Source organism: Zonotrichia leucophrys, chromosome 10 (assembly GCF_028769735.1).
Source record: "Zonotrichia leucophrys gambelii isolate GWCS_2022_RI chromosome 10, RI_Zleu_2.0, whole genome shotgun sequence".
NCBI classification, from domain to species: domain Eukaryota; kingdom Metazoa; phylum Chordata; class Aves; order Passeriformes; family Passerellidae; genus Zonotrichia; species Zonotrichia leucophrys.
This window is the reverse complement of record NC_088180.1, coordinates 4,891,783-4,906,756: the sequence shown is the minus strand read 5'-3', so window position 1 is coordinate 4,906,756 and position 14,974 is coordinate 4,891,783.

Below are 14,974 nucleotides of genomic sequence, written 5' to 3'. Positions count from 1 at the left end.
AGTGCATGGGTAAATTCCTATGAACAGAGACTAGAACTGGTCCAGGGTGTTAGTTTTATGGCTCATTGTTGAAAGTGCAAGGGCCAAATTGCATTTTGTGAGTCCTCTTGGATTTAAAAGCCTTCAAATCTAGGCAGTAAAGGATTTGGAGTGAATTTATTGGCCAAAAGCCTTGGAGTTGTCTCCTGCTTTTTTTTTTTTCATTGCTGAGATTAAGCTCCTTTGGGAACATGGATGTTGAATAATGCCATTGCAGCCAACAGTGTTATCCAATTTTTGTGTAAAAAGTAATGAATTCACATGAACACACACACCCCTAGATGAGGTGATGGAAGCAGAGTAGAGTTACTGTATTGTGTTGCATCCACAAAAATTAAGTTTCGTGATGTCTGAGTGTTAAATGGTTCCTTAGCAGAATGGGGTCCTGGGAGCTTCAGGCAGCTGCTCTCTGCACACAGGAGGGAGGGACTTCTATAGGCAAAGGTGCCTAAAAAACCAAAGGACAATGGAGCACCTGAGGGTTACATAAGTGGTTTGTTGATTATTGATAGCATATGGATGTCTGAAAAAGGCATCAGGGATCAGGGATTTCACAGATATTGTCTTCCCAATTCAATTCAAAGTGACACTGTCTGTGGCTCAGTTCAGTTGCTCAAGCAGGGACAGAGCCTGGCTCACAGTTACCTGTATCAGTGGGCAAGCAGAAGCTTCCCCTCATGCTTCTGTGTTCTAAGCAACACTTTTGTCACTTGGGCTGGAAACCCTCTGTGGTTCTAAGCACTGACTGGTGACAAACATGGCCCAGCTCCATCTGGATGGCTGCTGATTGACCACTGGATGCATAAGCACCAACCCCCATCTGCTGTCTTGCACATCCCTGTGCCCTACAAGCCAAACTCCTGAGCTCTGCAGGATGATGCTGATGGCCAAAGGACTTCTGACCATAGAAATGAATGCATGAGGGAACTTTCCTTGTGAGTGTATTACGTACTGCTGTTTATGTTTGAGAGCATTTCTCCACACAAAGGCAGCAGAATACAGCCAGCTAAGACGGTGAAAATTCTTCCTCCTTGAAGTTTAAAGGCTTTGTCTTGCCATTGTCTGAACAGTCCTTGAATGGATACAGTACAAGTGAGTATTCAGTATTATGCCTAAACGTAACTTTCTACAGCTGTTTTAGATATGCTCTGTATCCAAGACATCTGCACAAAGCAGGATCTCCAGGGAAGCTGTACCTTTCTTTGGAAGGACAGCAGGAGACCAGGGACAAAGCCTGAGGACATCACAACTGGGGTGGCTGTGACTGGGCAAGTGACTGCCAGCCCCCGTCCCTGCAGCCTTGGCACTGAGCACTGCCCAGGCCATGCTGATAAGCAACTGCTACAACGAGACAAAGAAAGGGTTCTAGGGGTATCTGCAGCAACGTGGCACATGGGGAACATCTCACAACAACAATTCTAGCCCACAGGAGTGGAACACTAGGATCCAGTGGCCAATTCTCTGCCCTAAGGCAAGAAGAGTTCATTTCAGGATTTTCCTTTGATTTTCTATACTTTATTCTTAAGCTGCTTTCATAAAACATTTATTGTTTTTCTTCAGGAAAAATAAACATCCGAACCAGTAAACAGATCAGACAGTGAGGCTGGAATCAAAATAATCCACAGTGGGAGACTCAAAATACGAAAAGAATTCTCAGCAGGAATGTGACACTGCATTGAATAGTTCTGTTCACAGATATCTGTCTCACCAGCTCTTTTTGTGTGGATCAGCGCTATCCCACTGCGTGTTGTATGTTCTGAAGACCTAGTGCTGCTTTAGCTCAAGTGATCATTTCTTTCACACTTGAGTGCAAAGGGAACATTTCTGCTAACAGGAAGCCCCAAATCCCACATGGCTACAGAATCCAGAGTCTTTGAATATTTTTAAAATACATGCTCTCTGAGCACTGCCATGTCAGAAGTGGGACAATCTGATGCTCTGCCGACGTGATTTGTGGCAAGCACACAGTTCTTTGGCCATGGTCTCAGAACAAAGAGGAACAAGGCAGCTAAACTCTTTTACAAGCTTGAGTAAGATTTGCCATTAGAATTTGCTGTATGGTCACACACTGCAACCAGAAAAGGAGATGGTGAGGCTTGAAATGGTTTCTGCAGCAGACAATACCACAGTCTTCTGCCAGATACTGCTCTCTCCTGCAAAAACCAGTGGCTCATGAGGAGAGGCAGTTCAGTTGCTCAAGCAGAAAGGATGTGACAGCCTAGGCGACTGTCTGAACTACAGATTTCTTAAAAGCCCTGCAGATAATTATCTCAACGTTAATCTTCACAGGATGTTCATGTGGAGCTGGAGGACTGATTTCATCATAAGTCTGATGAGTTCACAGAAAGTTTTCAAGGTGCTGAAGCTTTTGTGTCTAAGTAGCTGCTGGTGGTGGGAGATAAAGGTGCAATTGGAGCTGTAGTGTTCTTACAGAATTGCAGATAGGAACAGCTGTAGTGGGGCAGTGTAAAGGTCCTCTCTCCTCCAGAATTCAGTGCCTAAGACTTTTCCCTGAGACTTCTGGGGGCCTGCATATCAAAGCTACTCAGAAAGATCTTTTGAGCACTAATATATAGTCCATGTCAGTGCTGAGATTCTGCTGCTTTTAAGATGCTGATGATTGCTGAAGCTATTGCTTTCCATTTCTCTTGCTGTAGCTGGGAGATTTTTAAATTGTTCCATATGTGGAACTTTGTGTAGACCTGACACTATGCCATAATGATGCGTAGTGAGTCTGGAACATCTAAATAATGATATTAATTTGCATGATCCTCCGTAGGGTGTGCCAGGACATCAGCAGTGACTGCAGTGAGAAAGCCTGTCTCTGAAGGAAGCACCTAATAACTCTTTTTGCAGGAGTTTTTAACACTGAGCTTAGGCATGTGGCAAGGCCTGAGACTGGGAACATATTGCAGTTATTATGGAGCTTGAAGTCCAAGTTCCTTTTAAGACACGTCACTAGTAATGTGTTTTAATCAGAAGGATTTTAGTGAAGTAAATTGGAAGCATCTGGACCTGACTGGTATCCTGTTCTTTCAAGTGTGATTTACTCCATAATTCTTTTAATGAACTGAATATCAATACTATCTGATGAACAGGAAGAAGAAACAGCAAGGATCTGTAATGTTTTCCATTACAGGTTATACATTTCCAGTACAGGCTATACAGAAATGTTGCTGTTGTTGATTTTGTTGCAGCAACAAAAGAAATCTTTAATACAGGTCACAGGGCAGCTATGGGAATGGTCAGAGTGCTGTAAAAGGATCTTTTTCATGGATAGAGCTTTCTTCCTTGCCATTGTTCAAGTAACAGGAGAATTAGTTAATCCACTGGTTTGCTGCCAATATTTCATCCTGCTGGAAAAATACCTAAGAATATAATCCAGGACTTGGGATGGGGGACACCTTGCAATGTTTCTCCTGACCTCATAGTCAGGGTCCCAGGTGGTATGGGCACAAAACTGTGTTTTCAAGAAAGGGAAGGAGGAGGCAAGAGAGGTGTAGTGTGTGTTTGTCTGTGTGAAATAGCCATCATGCCACAGGACCTGATTTTCACACAGCTCTAGTAGCCCTAGCTAACCATGAACCTAGCGCTTGCTTGCTTTTCTTTCCGTTCTTTGGAAAGTGACCCATTTTGTTCCAAAGTTACTCACTTCTCCCTGACTGAAAGATAGAGAGATGGCACTACTGAAAGACCTCCTCCCAGTCTTGAGAAACCGGGCTGAAATACAATGAGACATGTACAGGTGACACAGTTTTAGTGACAGAAGGAACACTGGACACTCCTGCAGGTAGGGTGAATGGTGCTATGAAATGAATCATTCCATTATTCTCCCAAAGCTTTTTGATTTTGCTGTGGGGGTTGACACTGTGGCACACAAGATTTTCCATGTGAACACAAATAGCTCTTTCCCCTCTCACCAGGGCTAGCACTTAGTGTGTTAGTATGGCAGTATATCAAAGTCTAATAAATCTCAAATATAATACTTGGAACCATAGAAGGATCTCAGCATAAAGCCCTGTGTCTGTTCCAAGATAGGGAGGAGGAGGAGGAGAGAAAGAGAATTTATAACTTTTTTTATAACTTCTTTCCTTCTTGATTTTGGCTGAGAAACAACATTTAAGAAAGGGTTTGGATACTTTGCCATAATTAAAAGCCTGGGAAGAACTTCTTTGTAGGCTTTTTAACTTACAAGCATTTGAACAAATTGTTGTATAGCTCCCTAAACTGTTTGACATTTGCTTTTGTTAGGGCAAATTATGGCTACATCTACTTCTGACCCGGATATTTTTTGAAAGAGTAAGTTGCTTCTACTAAGTTTAAACAATTGGATGTGCTAAATGCTTGTAATAAGTGCAGTGGCCTGTTAAATTAAGCCTGAATTTATTCAGAATATGTTAATTTTATGAACACTTTTGAATAAGTAATTATCATTTTGCCTGAAGCCTGTCATTTGAATGCTGCAATAATTAGGGTGCCCATTAGCTGGATTTCATCATTTAATAACACAAAGTAAATACAGAGGGAAATTGAGGAGAGAAAGTTGGTATGTTGAAGAAGAAGATGTTGGGATAAGAATTTAAAATTCATTTCTCTATAAGCTAGACAGGAGTTAACTGTTAAGTTTCTGGAGCCGATTCAAGAGAGCCGCGGTGCCGGCGTTCCTGTGGCAGGCAGCAGCGTCACAGCTGGGTGGCTGGAGGCAGGGGCGGCCCCTGGGGATGGCAGGGGGCCACCACTCTCTGTCCTGGGCACAGCACCAGCCTCTCATGGCAGCCCCATAACATGCAGCTGGTGAAGAGAACAGTTCTCATAGCTGGTCCTAAACAGGAGATCAAGGAAAAGATAAGAACCTACAAACACCACGGTGCTCAGCAGCTGGGAATAGTGGGAATCTCCCCCTCACTCAGCAGTCCTGGAGGGACATAATCACCCTGTTGTACTGCACTCTGGGCAGCAATTTTAAACTTATTCCTATGAAGTTGCATTGTTGCTTTGCAAGAATTTTATTGCCATAGTTACCCACATATATGTAAAGGTGCTTTTTAAAATGAAGTTTTCTCTCTGTAGTTTGGACAGAGGTTCCCAGTGGAATCCACTGAGTTTCTGCCCTGTCCAGAGTTTAACAGAAGACGGAAGGAGCTAGCTGGCTTTGGAGGGTTATCCATGGCAACAAAATGTGAGAAGGGCTCATGGAGAAACAGGGATGCAATACACAGAGCCAGTGCCTTTCAGCAGCCCAAAACTTGCTTTTGGTGAAGGAAGCAGCTCTTGCTCCTCCTCTGCCCCTGCCTGAACAGAGTCAAGATATGCCTTTCTGGCCGAGTCAAGGAATGAGGCTCAGGAATGGAGGAGATGAGAGGAAGGTGAACGGTCAGGAATTGCAGCCATGAACAGAGGGTGTTTGTGTGGAATACACTTTTAACCCTTCAAAATAGATGCAAGGATGTCCTTACATTTAAGGATATCTTACACAGCTTTTTCACTGCACCTAGATGAGGTTTCAGTCCTGCAAGTTGTGTTCAGTGCTGCTCACTGACAGGAAGATGGTTCCCTGCACAAAGCTGCCCAGCGCACACACACTTCAGCATTAGGAGATCTCAGTGCAAGGCTGCTCAGGGAAACTATGGGTGTAGGCATAAAGGATTTATTTCAAAGTCCATTTGGAGAGTGCCAGCTGCATTTCTAACTCTAAAAATAGCAACAGTGTTTGTCTTATATGTGACTTTTAGGACATAATTTGTCCTATATTGGTATAACTACTGTCTTCTCATGCATAGTGTTGCAAGAATAGCCAGAAGGCATTCAGCCTCCATGAGCCTTCACCAGAGATGTTTTCTCCACAACACATGGCAAAGTCCTCTATTGTTTCTGGAAATCTTTGTAGCTTGAATGCATTATTCTGCTGTCTTGTCTTCCATGTGCATGATAAACTGGGCATTCTTGTCTATTGTTTTATGAAACTGTGGCTAAGAAAATGAAATGGCCTTTTATTTTATTTAGGCAGCAAAGTGATTTATGAAAAAACACATCCACTTCCCTGATGGAAAGTCCATGTGTGCTTTAAGCCCCCAAATGGACTGGGCTGAGGCCGTGCCTTTGCCATAGTTGTTGCCATTGGTATTACTGGAGTGCACAGGAGGGCACAGAGCCCCTCCACTGCCCACAACTCCACTGTGCTGTATGCTGAACAAAGATGGTTTGAGGCCCTCCTAAGCTTCAGCCTTTGTAAACACTCTGGGACAATAGTCCTGGGGACAGAAAGTCACACTCCTCTTCCCCATGGGGTTCAAATGATCCACACGGAGGTTGTCATCTCTTGAATTTCAGTGGTGAGCTGGAGGGAAAGGAGGGGGATTTAAGCAGCACAGAAAAATCATTCACACAGCCTTGCTTCAGTGCCTCCCCTCTCAGCTCTACCCAGAGCAAGGCTTCTCCAGAGCCACACCATTTTCACTTCACCAGGTTTTTGGCCTCAGTCTGTGTCTGGGAAACATTGCCCCATCTGTTGGGGTGTGTGTGTCTCAGGCAACTCTCACTTGCATGAAATGAAGCTGTGCTCAGCTTTATCTGCAGTTACAGCTGGGTGCATCCACCTTAGTTGGCAGCCATTGGCTGAGGTTGGCTGAGCCTCTTGGCTTCATCTGGTGAAAGGTAAATGACTGAAAGGATGAAAACAGGTTTTTTAATTGCCAAGCCACTTGAATCAATAGGGAACTCTGCCTGCTACTACGAGTGGTCTCCATGGACCCCACATGAAAGATGAAGGCAGCTGTGACCATGCTTCATCACCCTTGCCTCAATCAATAGCTACCAGCTTTTGAGGTCCCAAAAGGTGTGAGTAAATCTCTGCTGCACAAAGTTAGCGTTTCCTAGCATATAGCCCATTGTCCTGACTGAAAGGATCTAAAAGCCCTTATTCTGTGAGAGTTAATGACCAGATGTCCCTGCAAGGAACCCCATCAGCCCTGGGCCTCAGTGCCAGAAAATACTACAGCTGATTTCATTTCCCTTTGCACCCATGTTGCAGCTTCGGTGGCAGCGTGAAGCACTTCACTGTGTGTGCAGGGATAATCCCAGTGATGTCCTGGGAGAGGACTGGAAAGAGGCTGGTGTTTTTCTATTATGTTGCTCAGTCTATGAGAGGATGATTCAGAGGGATGCAAACTCCCATCCTTCCACAGCTGAGGGTGTGGTAGTGCATGGTTCAAGTCCATAAGTGTGGCACTTTCTCTGCAGCAGTCCCTCTTATGGAGTGAGTGCTTGTGTAAATGTGGCAGTGGCAGAATCAGAATCAGAATCAGAATCAGACTGTCCCCTTATAACAGCAATGCTTTAATAATGCCTGAACATGACAATTGCACTGTCTGTGTAAAAACAATAAGGACAAGTTCATGGACTGCAGCAGTAGATGCTTCAGCACCTTTAACAGGAAAGGAATGGGCACTGTAGTTTGGAGAAATAAATAAACAGAGAAAAAGTTGCCTCATAGGGTGTAGGTATATGACACATTTAGGAGACTAATATTGATCCATTGTTCTCAAAGGGCCATTTCAATGTCACCATTGTCACCCAGAAATCTAAGAGTACATTCTTTAACTTAAAAGAGCTCTCTGAGTAGCTGCCTTTCTTGTACTTTTCTTTCACTCTGTCTCATTGTTGATCCCAGAGCTCTGGAGGCTGTGAGAATGCTTCACTTCAAGGAAAACACTGACACTGGTATCCTGCTCTCCACATGGTGTATTATTGACAGTACAACTGCATAAGGAATTTAGTAGCACAGTATAACCAGGGTATGTGGTAATTACTGGAGCTTCATTATTAGTCTTATGGCATGTTTTTAAAGTTATTAATTAAAGCTTTTATCTTCCTTTGCACATTTAGAATTTTGAAAAAAGATTTGATACCATTAATAAATCTTTAGTCCTTGTAGCCAGCAGCAGCTTAGATTTTGGAGAAAGAAAAGCCCTGGAAGTTCCTTCCAGGCAGTTGTGCCTTGCAGGTGAGCCTGTGTGCAAGCACAGATCATTAAGGATTTGCTGCTCTGGGATGGAGGCAGAAATAAACTTACATATGCACAGAATATGGAGCACAGATCAATCCAGCCATGATTCAGTCTGAGTGCAAGATTAGTTTCTTTTGAAATGCCATCAGAAAGCATTTGCTCAAAATGTAGGTCACAGCAACAAAGGCTGTGGGAGGGATTGACTGAAGGCAAAAGGAGTGAAGCTGAAATTGCCTATGTTCAACAGCTGTCTAAGTCTAAGCCAGATGTTTGCAACATTAAATATTCTGTGGCAACAGAGGTTTGTAGCAATGTAGACCCTACAGTGGGAAGAAATTGAATTGTGCATTTCTGTAAGTCCACACAGTGACTTCATAACTCTCTTACTTGTGCTATTGCTAAAAGTCTGCTTCTCTTCATGCTAAAAGTGTGCCAAACAGTCATTTTCACAGCTAGCTCATATTAAGTTTTTTCTAGTGCCTCCTTCCTTGCCCTGAATAAAATAATTGCTCTTTGAGCTCAGTACCTGAACCAAACATTGAAAGAGATTAAGATGACCAGCCAGTACCTGAACCAAACATTGAAACAGATTAACATGATCAGCAGATGACGGGAAACAGAAAATGCAGCTAGACTCACTCCACATAAACAAATATTTTGAGGTGCACTGCTCAGGCAAACTGATTAGTTTGCCAGCTGTAGGTAGAGCTACAGAGGAAATTAAAAAGGTGGAGTATGCTGAAAACTGCAGAGGGAAAGAAACTGCAGCAGGGTACACTGATTCATAATGCAGCAGGGAAAGAATGAGGTTTAGACATGAATCTGCTGGGTTTTAGGATTCTTGCTTCTTTGAGAGACAGTCTGTCTGTGAGACACTTTCTATACTGTCACGCCAGCAGTGGAGCGGAAACTTCTTTTTTTAACAGGCAGGAGGAGGGGGAAAAGCCCTGCATAAAGCCCAAGCTCCCATAAGTGGAAAATATCATATGTACCTTTTTAAAATCCTTCAGGATGCAGCTGCAGATAATGAAGACAAATGATTCCTTCAAAATAAAGATAATAATGGAAACAGGCTCTGCCTAGAATTCACCTCAGCTTTAGATTCTGATGGCAACAAAGGTAAGAATATAAAGGAGCCTATTAATACAGTAAGAGCCAGAAACAGACTAAAACTGCAAGGATGAAGGGTTACTTAAAATCTCCAAGAGATGTATACAAAAGACTCTGAAGCAGGAAATCATCACTGAGATCATGACAGCATGAGCAGTCATGATGAATATCAGAAATACTTTATGACCTACCTTTATTTGCAGATAGAAGGAGTACCATCTCTAGCGCCCTCTGCAAAATGAGATATTTCAGCAAAGAGCATTAAGTGGAAAACAATAAGAATGTTTTCAGAAACACACTTCTTTCTGTCAAGAAACATCAGTCAGGCCTTAAACTTCTCCTATCAGCAAGGAAGATTAACTATGAAAACTCAGTAGGTTTAGGGTAGTATTTCTACTGAAAAATCAGCCAATTACAGAAAACATCCCAGTAATTTTGGCACTCAACAGTGTTACAAGAGACACAGGAAAGTTTGTTCCAAATTCCTCTTCCTGTTTAGATGATGCCATGAGTTTCAGTCAGATGATATAGAAAATGCCTGCTTTTGATAAGAGCTTTTTGGCAGCCTGGAGATTCTCCTAATCCCTGAAAGTGATGAAAATGTCTGAGAGAAAGAAATCTAAACTATATGCACTTCTAAAACAGAATACTGGTCACCTTATCAGTTCACACTTAATGCTATCTGATAACACAGGAAAGCTGGAGTGTCTTTTTGTGTTACTTCCTCTGAGTTTTAAGAAAATTTAAATTAAACTAAATAGAAAAAAACCCACATTTTGAGCCAAAAAGGGAACTGAGAAAATTCAAGGATGGGGTGAACCATCTGGGGAAGTAGGAAGCCTGGCTCATTTCTGTGGAACTCCTCACAGCATTCCTGGATGATAAGGCAGGAACTGAGCCCTGGTGAACCCTGAGCTGCAGGGCAGGCCTGCTCTATGTACAAAACATACCAAGCTGTCACTAAGGTCTGGTATAACAAGGCTGTAGGTGTAATGGACACGCACCATTGGGATAGCTGTACTTAGAGATCAGTGCTGAAGAGCAGCTGGCAGCTTGTATTAATAAGGTTTAATCTGTTATCCAAGGAGAATGTACATATATCACAGGAGCCTGTGACCTCCCAGAGGGAGACCGACTGCCAACTTCACTAGGATGGGTTAGAAATTCGGCCCTTCAAGGCCTCTCCTCTACTGATTAATCATTTTAATCATTTACTTTTGAGAATCTATTTCACACCTGACCTTCAAACCTCAGCCTGCACCTTTTTAAATTTGCCCTGTTGGCTCTCTTAGGCTTTCACACATTTGCAAAACCCCCCAGAACCACAGTATCACCCGTCCTTAGAAAACCTGCTTGTACCAAGCAGTGGCACACAGGGCAGTGCTGTGGAGGCAGAAGGGCTCCTGATGGTCACTGGTACTCTGAGCTCCCTGCCAGGTATCAGATGCTGAGGCCATTGCAGCAGGAGCAGTCTCTGTCCCATGTGCACAGTCCATGTTACAGGGGGCTCTGGGGCTGGAGGCAGCAGTACATTTCTGCTAAACAGAAAAATACTGCTAAGAGAACAAAGACTTTCAACTGTGATTAACATTTTATTGCCTGGGCGGTGGGTATCAAAGGGCTTTTTGGCTCTTCTGGAGCCACTTCAGTCCAGTTGGATTAAAATCAGCACAGCTGTTCCCCAACTGACTTTAAAAATGCTTCCAGTAAATGCCACTTCCTGCTGTTGCTGTCCCTCCTTCTGGAAGCTGCATCATCCTGCTTAGCTTAGCTCAAATGCCTGCTCTTCTACTCCCTCCTCCCCCTCCTCTTCCTCCTCCTTCCCTGTGTGTTTGCTTTAGACCCAACAGTCTCCATCCCTATATCCCCTGCGCTTCCCAGCAACAACATTGATGAGTGGGATGGTGGGGGTTACTAATAAGGAAATGGAATTGCTCACAAGAACAAGGGGGCTGTGAGTGTGAGAGATGCCAGGTTACTCCTGCTCTGCTCTCCCCTCTACACTGGGCTTGGGCACCAGGACTGGATGCTCTCCTTGGCTCTGCCTGCACTGATAGACAGGTGAGCTCTGCTGGAGCCAGCAAACCCCCTGTGTGCCAGGGAGCTGCTCAGCAGAGGCAGGACACCTACTTCCTTGGACATGCCATGTGGAGGTGAAACTTTCAGATAGTGAGGAGTATAAAACCAGCAATAACAGGTGTTTCTGCCTCTGCTGTGGATAAAGGGGTGCAGTCATCTCTGGCAGCAAAGTAGGGATGAAGAGGGGCAGGAAGACTCTAACTGCACTTGGAAAAGAATGTAAATTTAAAAGAAAATAGTTCACAGTGTCTCTGCAGAAGAAGCCAAGCCAGAAGAAGTGGAGCAGCTCCTCTTCTGTTAAAAAACTGCAGATGGGTGATCCCAGTGGGATGCTGAACAACAGAGTAACAAAAGCAGGGTTCAGAGTTGTCTAAGCTCCTTTGATATCTCTCTAATGTGCTGCCGTGCTCCAGCCTAGATTTCACTCCATCCCTAGGATGCAGATGCCATCTGCAGGAGCCACTCGATCGACACACTACAATAGCTGTGAAGGGAAGATCTAATTCTAATAGTCAAAGAGATGACAGAAGAGAGACTCCACCTGCCTCTCTGCCTGCACCCAGGAAGGAAGCACAGCCCCTTTTTGTAGAGAAAACTGCCATGGTGGGTGGCATGAAAACCACCTCTCTCAGCCAGGGTCCAGGGGTGGGGGAGATTAGTTTGCTCAGGCACCCTGCCTATTTTAGGGTGTAAGTTGAAAGTCTCTCCTTGTACAGATGAGGGCTTGCCACCTCCAGAAGAAGTGTGTTTGACAGTATTTAGGCAGAAAGGTTGGGGTTGTCTGCTCCCACAGCAGATTTCTCTCCCAGTATCCCTCATAGGTCTATGGGACTCTTACCCAGTGCTGACTTGAGGACCATTTTCTCAGACAGAGGATACAATTCCTGGCTCACACTGTTGGCAGTTTGTAGGAAGGAGGGTTATGGTTTTGAGTGGTCATTAGCTTCAGGAATTGGGGATTATCTTGCTAAAAGCCTCAAACGCTTCACTATATTAAGAAGTCCTGAGTACACCTCCAACACCTCTCTGTCCTTTGGGTCACAATGACTGAGCTCAAAGCACAACTTGCTGCAAGCCACATCCCAGGGCTCCAGAAAACAAACACAGGAAGTGGCTCCACTGCTGTGGAGGTTTCCATGGATGACTGAGGACTGTCAGGTGTGGATGAGCTGTCATCATATTAGAAGCAGTTATTAGCAATCAGGAGTTAAAAGGAGTTTTAACACCATCCATACTTCCCTTGTGCACTAGAGAATTGCAGTGCCTGGTGCTGAAGGATGTTACTTAATGATTGTTCTTGCCAGCTGTCACTAAATCCCCCAAATTTCTTTCTTGTGGATGAATGCAGTGTGTTCCCTGCTGCCATCCCTCCATGAGGGGATGGAGCTCATGGCCTCTGCAGCTGGGATACACCCAGCAGTGGTGCCCAGCATTCCACCTCTGCCCCAAACCTCGCCCCCTGTGTCACCTTCTTCCCTGCAGGTGTGAGAAAAGCCTCTAGTGGTACTTGCCTAATGGAGCCTTCTCCTGCAGTGAGTGAGGAAAGAAAGCAATTTGGCTCCCCAGGGCGTGTCTGAGCACATGGCAGGTGACCACTACCTTCCTGAGAAGGAAAACAATTGTTCCCAGAGGCCAGCAGTGCCTGAGCTTGCAAAAAATCCTGAAGTAAGAGAGCTGAACTGTGCCTCCCATCTCCCTTTCCAGCAGCGTTGAGGAAAGAAGGCAACAGATGCCATCCATTTAAAACAAGCATGTCAGTAACAACCACAGCCTGAACCAAACCAGATGTGATCTCTAGGGCTGTTAAGCCTGACACTGCACAGACTGCTCCAAGAGCTGGGCAGTGTAGCTTGAGGCTCCCCAGTTGCTTGTTGCACTTCCTGGAATGAAGACCTCAGACTCTCAACTCAGAGTTCAATTGATCTGCCATCAGCACAAAAGAGTCCTTCTTCTTCCTGACATCCCTGGGAAAAGACTTTGCACTCACTTAGACTCTGTTGAGTAACTAGAAAAGGCAAAGTTTCAAGCTCCCTAATGACACAGGAGGCCCAACAGTGCTGCAACGTGAAAATAGGTGCCTGGTTTCAGATTAGCAAAGGTTCACCAAACTACTCCTCTATTCCATGATGTAATTGGAAGTAAGCACGTTTACTGAATTTCACTTTTGGTCCTAATGAACTCTTCACAGCAAGGCTGTTCCCCCAAACACAGTTTCTTCAGGATCCTGTACACAAGCACTTCTCTCACATGTGAAAATCATCTTGAGTACCTTTCCTCCACCTGGAGAATAAAATGTACTGAGCTCAAGTAATAAATTTTGAAAAGCAGCTTCCACGATACTTGAACCTGTTCATACATCCAACTTAAGAACAGTTCATGTGCTATCTCTAGATATTCACGAGACAGCATCATCATCTGATTTTCTAAGAGTCTGCTGAATGCTAGGGAGGGACTTTTAGAGGGGTGTTAGAGTTGTGTACTTCTGTTTAAATGGCAGCTCTAGTAAGAAAAGACTGATTTTTTAATTTGTGTCAGCATTTTAGTTGAAAAATTATGACAGAAACTTGAATTGCCAGCAGTGAATCAATTAGTAAACACCAGTGTGAGACAACAAATAGTCCAGGTATGAGAAATCTAGGTAGTGTTATTTCTTAGTGGAACCTTAGCATGAGTAAGGAACCTGACTTTTAGTGTCTTTCATGACATGGGCTCAGACAGCACAGACCTGTTGCCATACCCTTGTGTCAAGAAGAAATGCTTTTTCCTCTGGCAAATATGAATCTACTTACTTTAACATAAGGGACAAAAAAGCAAAGCTTACATTCATATTCTTGAAGATAACATGGTAGCACTGAGGATACTGTATTCAAAAAAATTAATTTACAGAAACAAAGATTGCATCTCAGACCATGTGGTGTCAAAACTAAATATTCAGTCATGTTCCTACTGAAGTATCCAGTCTGCCATGTTCTCAGTTTACAGCCTAATTCCCGTGGCTTTGCTGCTGTGGCACGACACAGGAGAAGGTGACCACTTGATTTTCTTCTTACAAATTGTGCAATCTGAATTTTACAAACCCTTTCTTTCAGTTTGTTACTGAAATATGACAAAGTCAAAATATCTTTGTGATATTTTCAATCAGCTGCCCTAACTTTGATTATGCATAGATTGCTGTGTATCTTACCTGCTCTGTACCTTCACCTGTGGATTTTAGACTCAATTGATTGGACTGACCTAAATTTCTTAAATATTCTAAAGAGGTTTCCCAAATTTTCTTTCTAAACCTCATGTATTCATTCAGTTAGAATAAAACCAGGCTGCTGTGTTATTTTTTCCATCGATGGGTAGTTAGGAACAGTTTTACTCCCTTCTTCTGAAGATCTCTCACTGCCTCACAAGAACAGTGTAAGATTTAGTGCAGCTGAGCTTCAAGTACAGCAGTCATATGGAAGCCAGGATTAGAAGCGATTTTATTCAAAGAGCTTTCTTCAAACTCCTCAATCAACCTGCTTCTCCTGCAGAGGAATGGATGCTGTGGATGCTGGCTGGTTGTCACTGCTATTGCCTTTCTTCTGTCTTTATGGGGAAAACAGAGGAAGACAAAAAAAGGGCACAACTAGAAAGGTGTCTTGCACTGCACTGGGTTCTCTCTGGCTTGCTGTGGAACACAGACCTGAGAGCTTTTTCCACAGCAAAACTGCTTTCTCTGTTTGAAGCCTGAAATATGGTGAACAGCAGTAT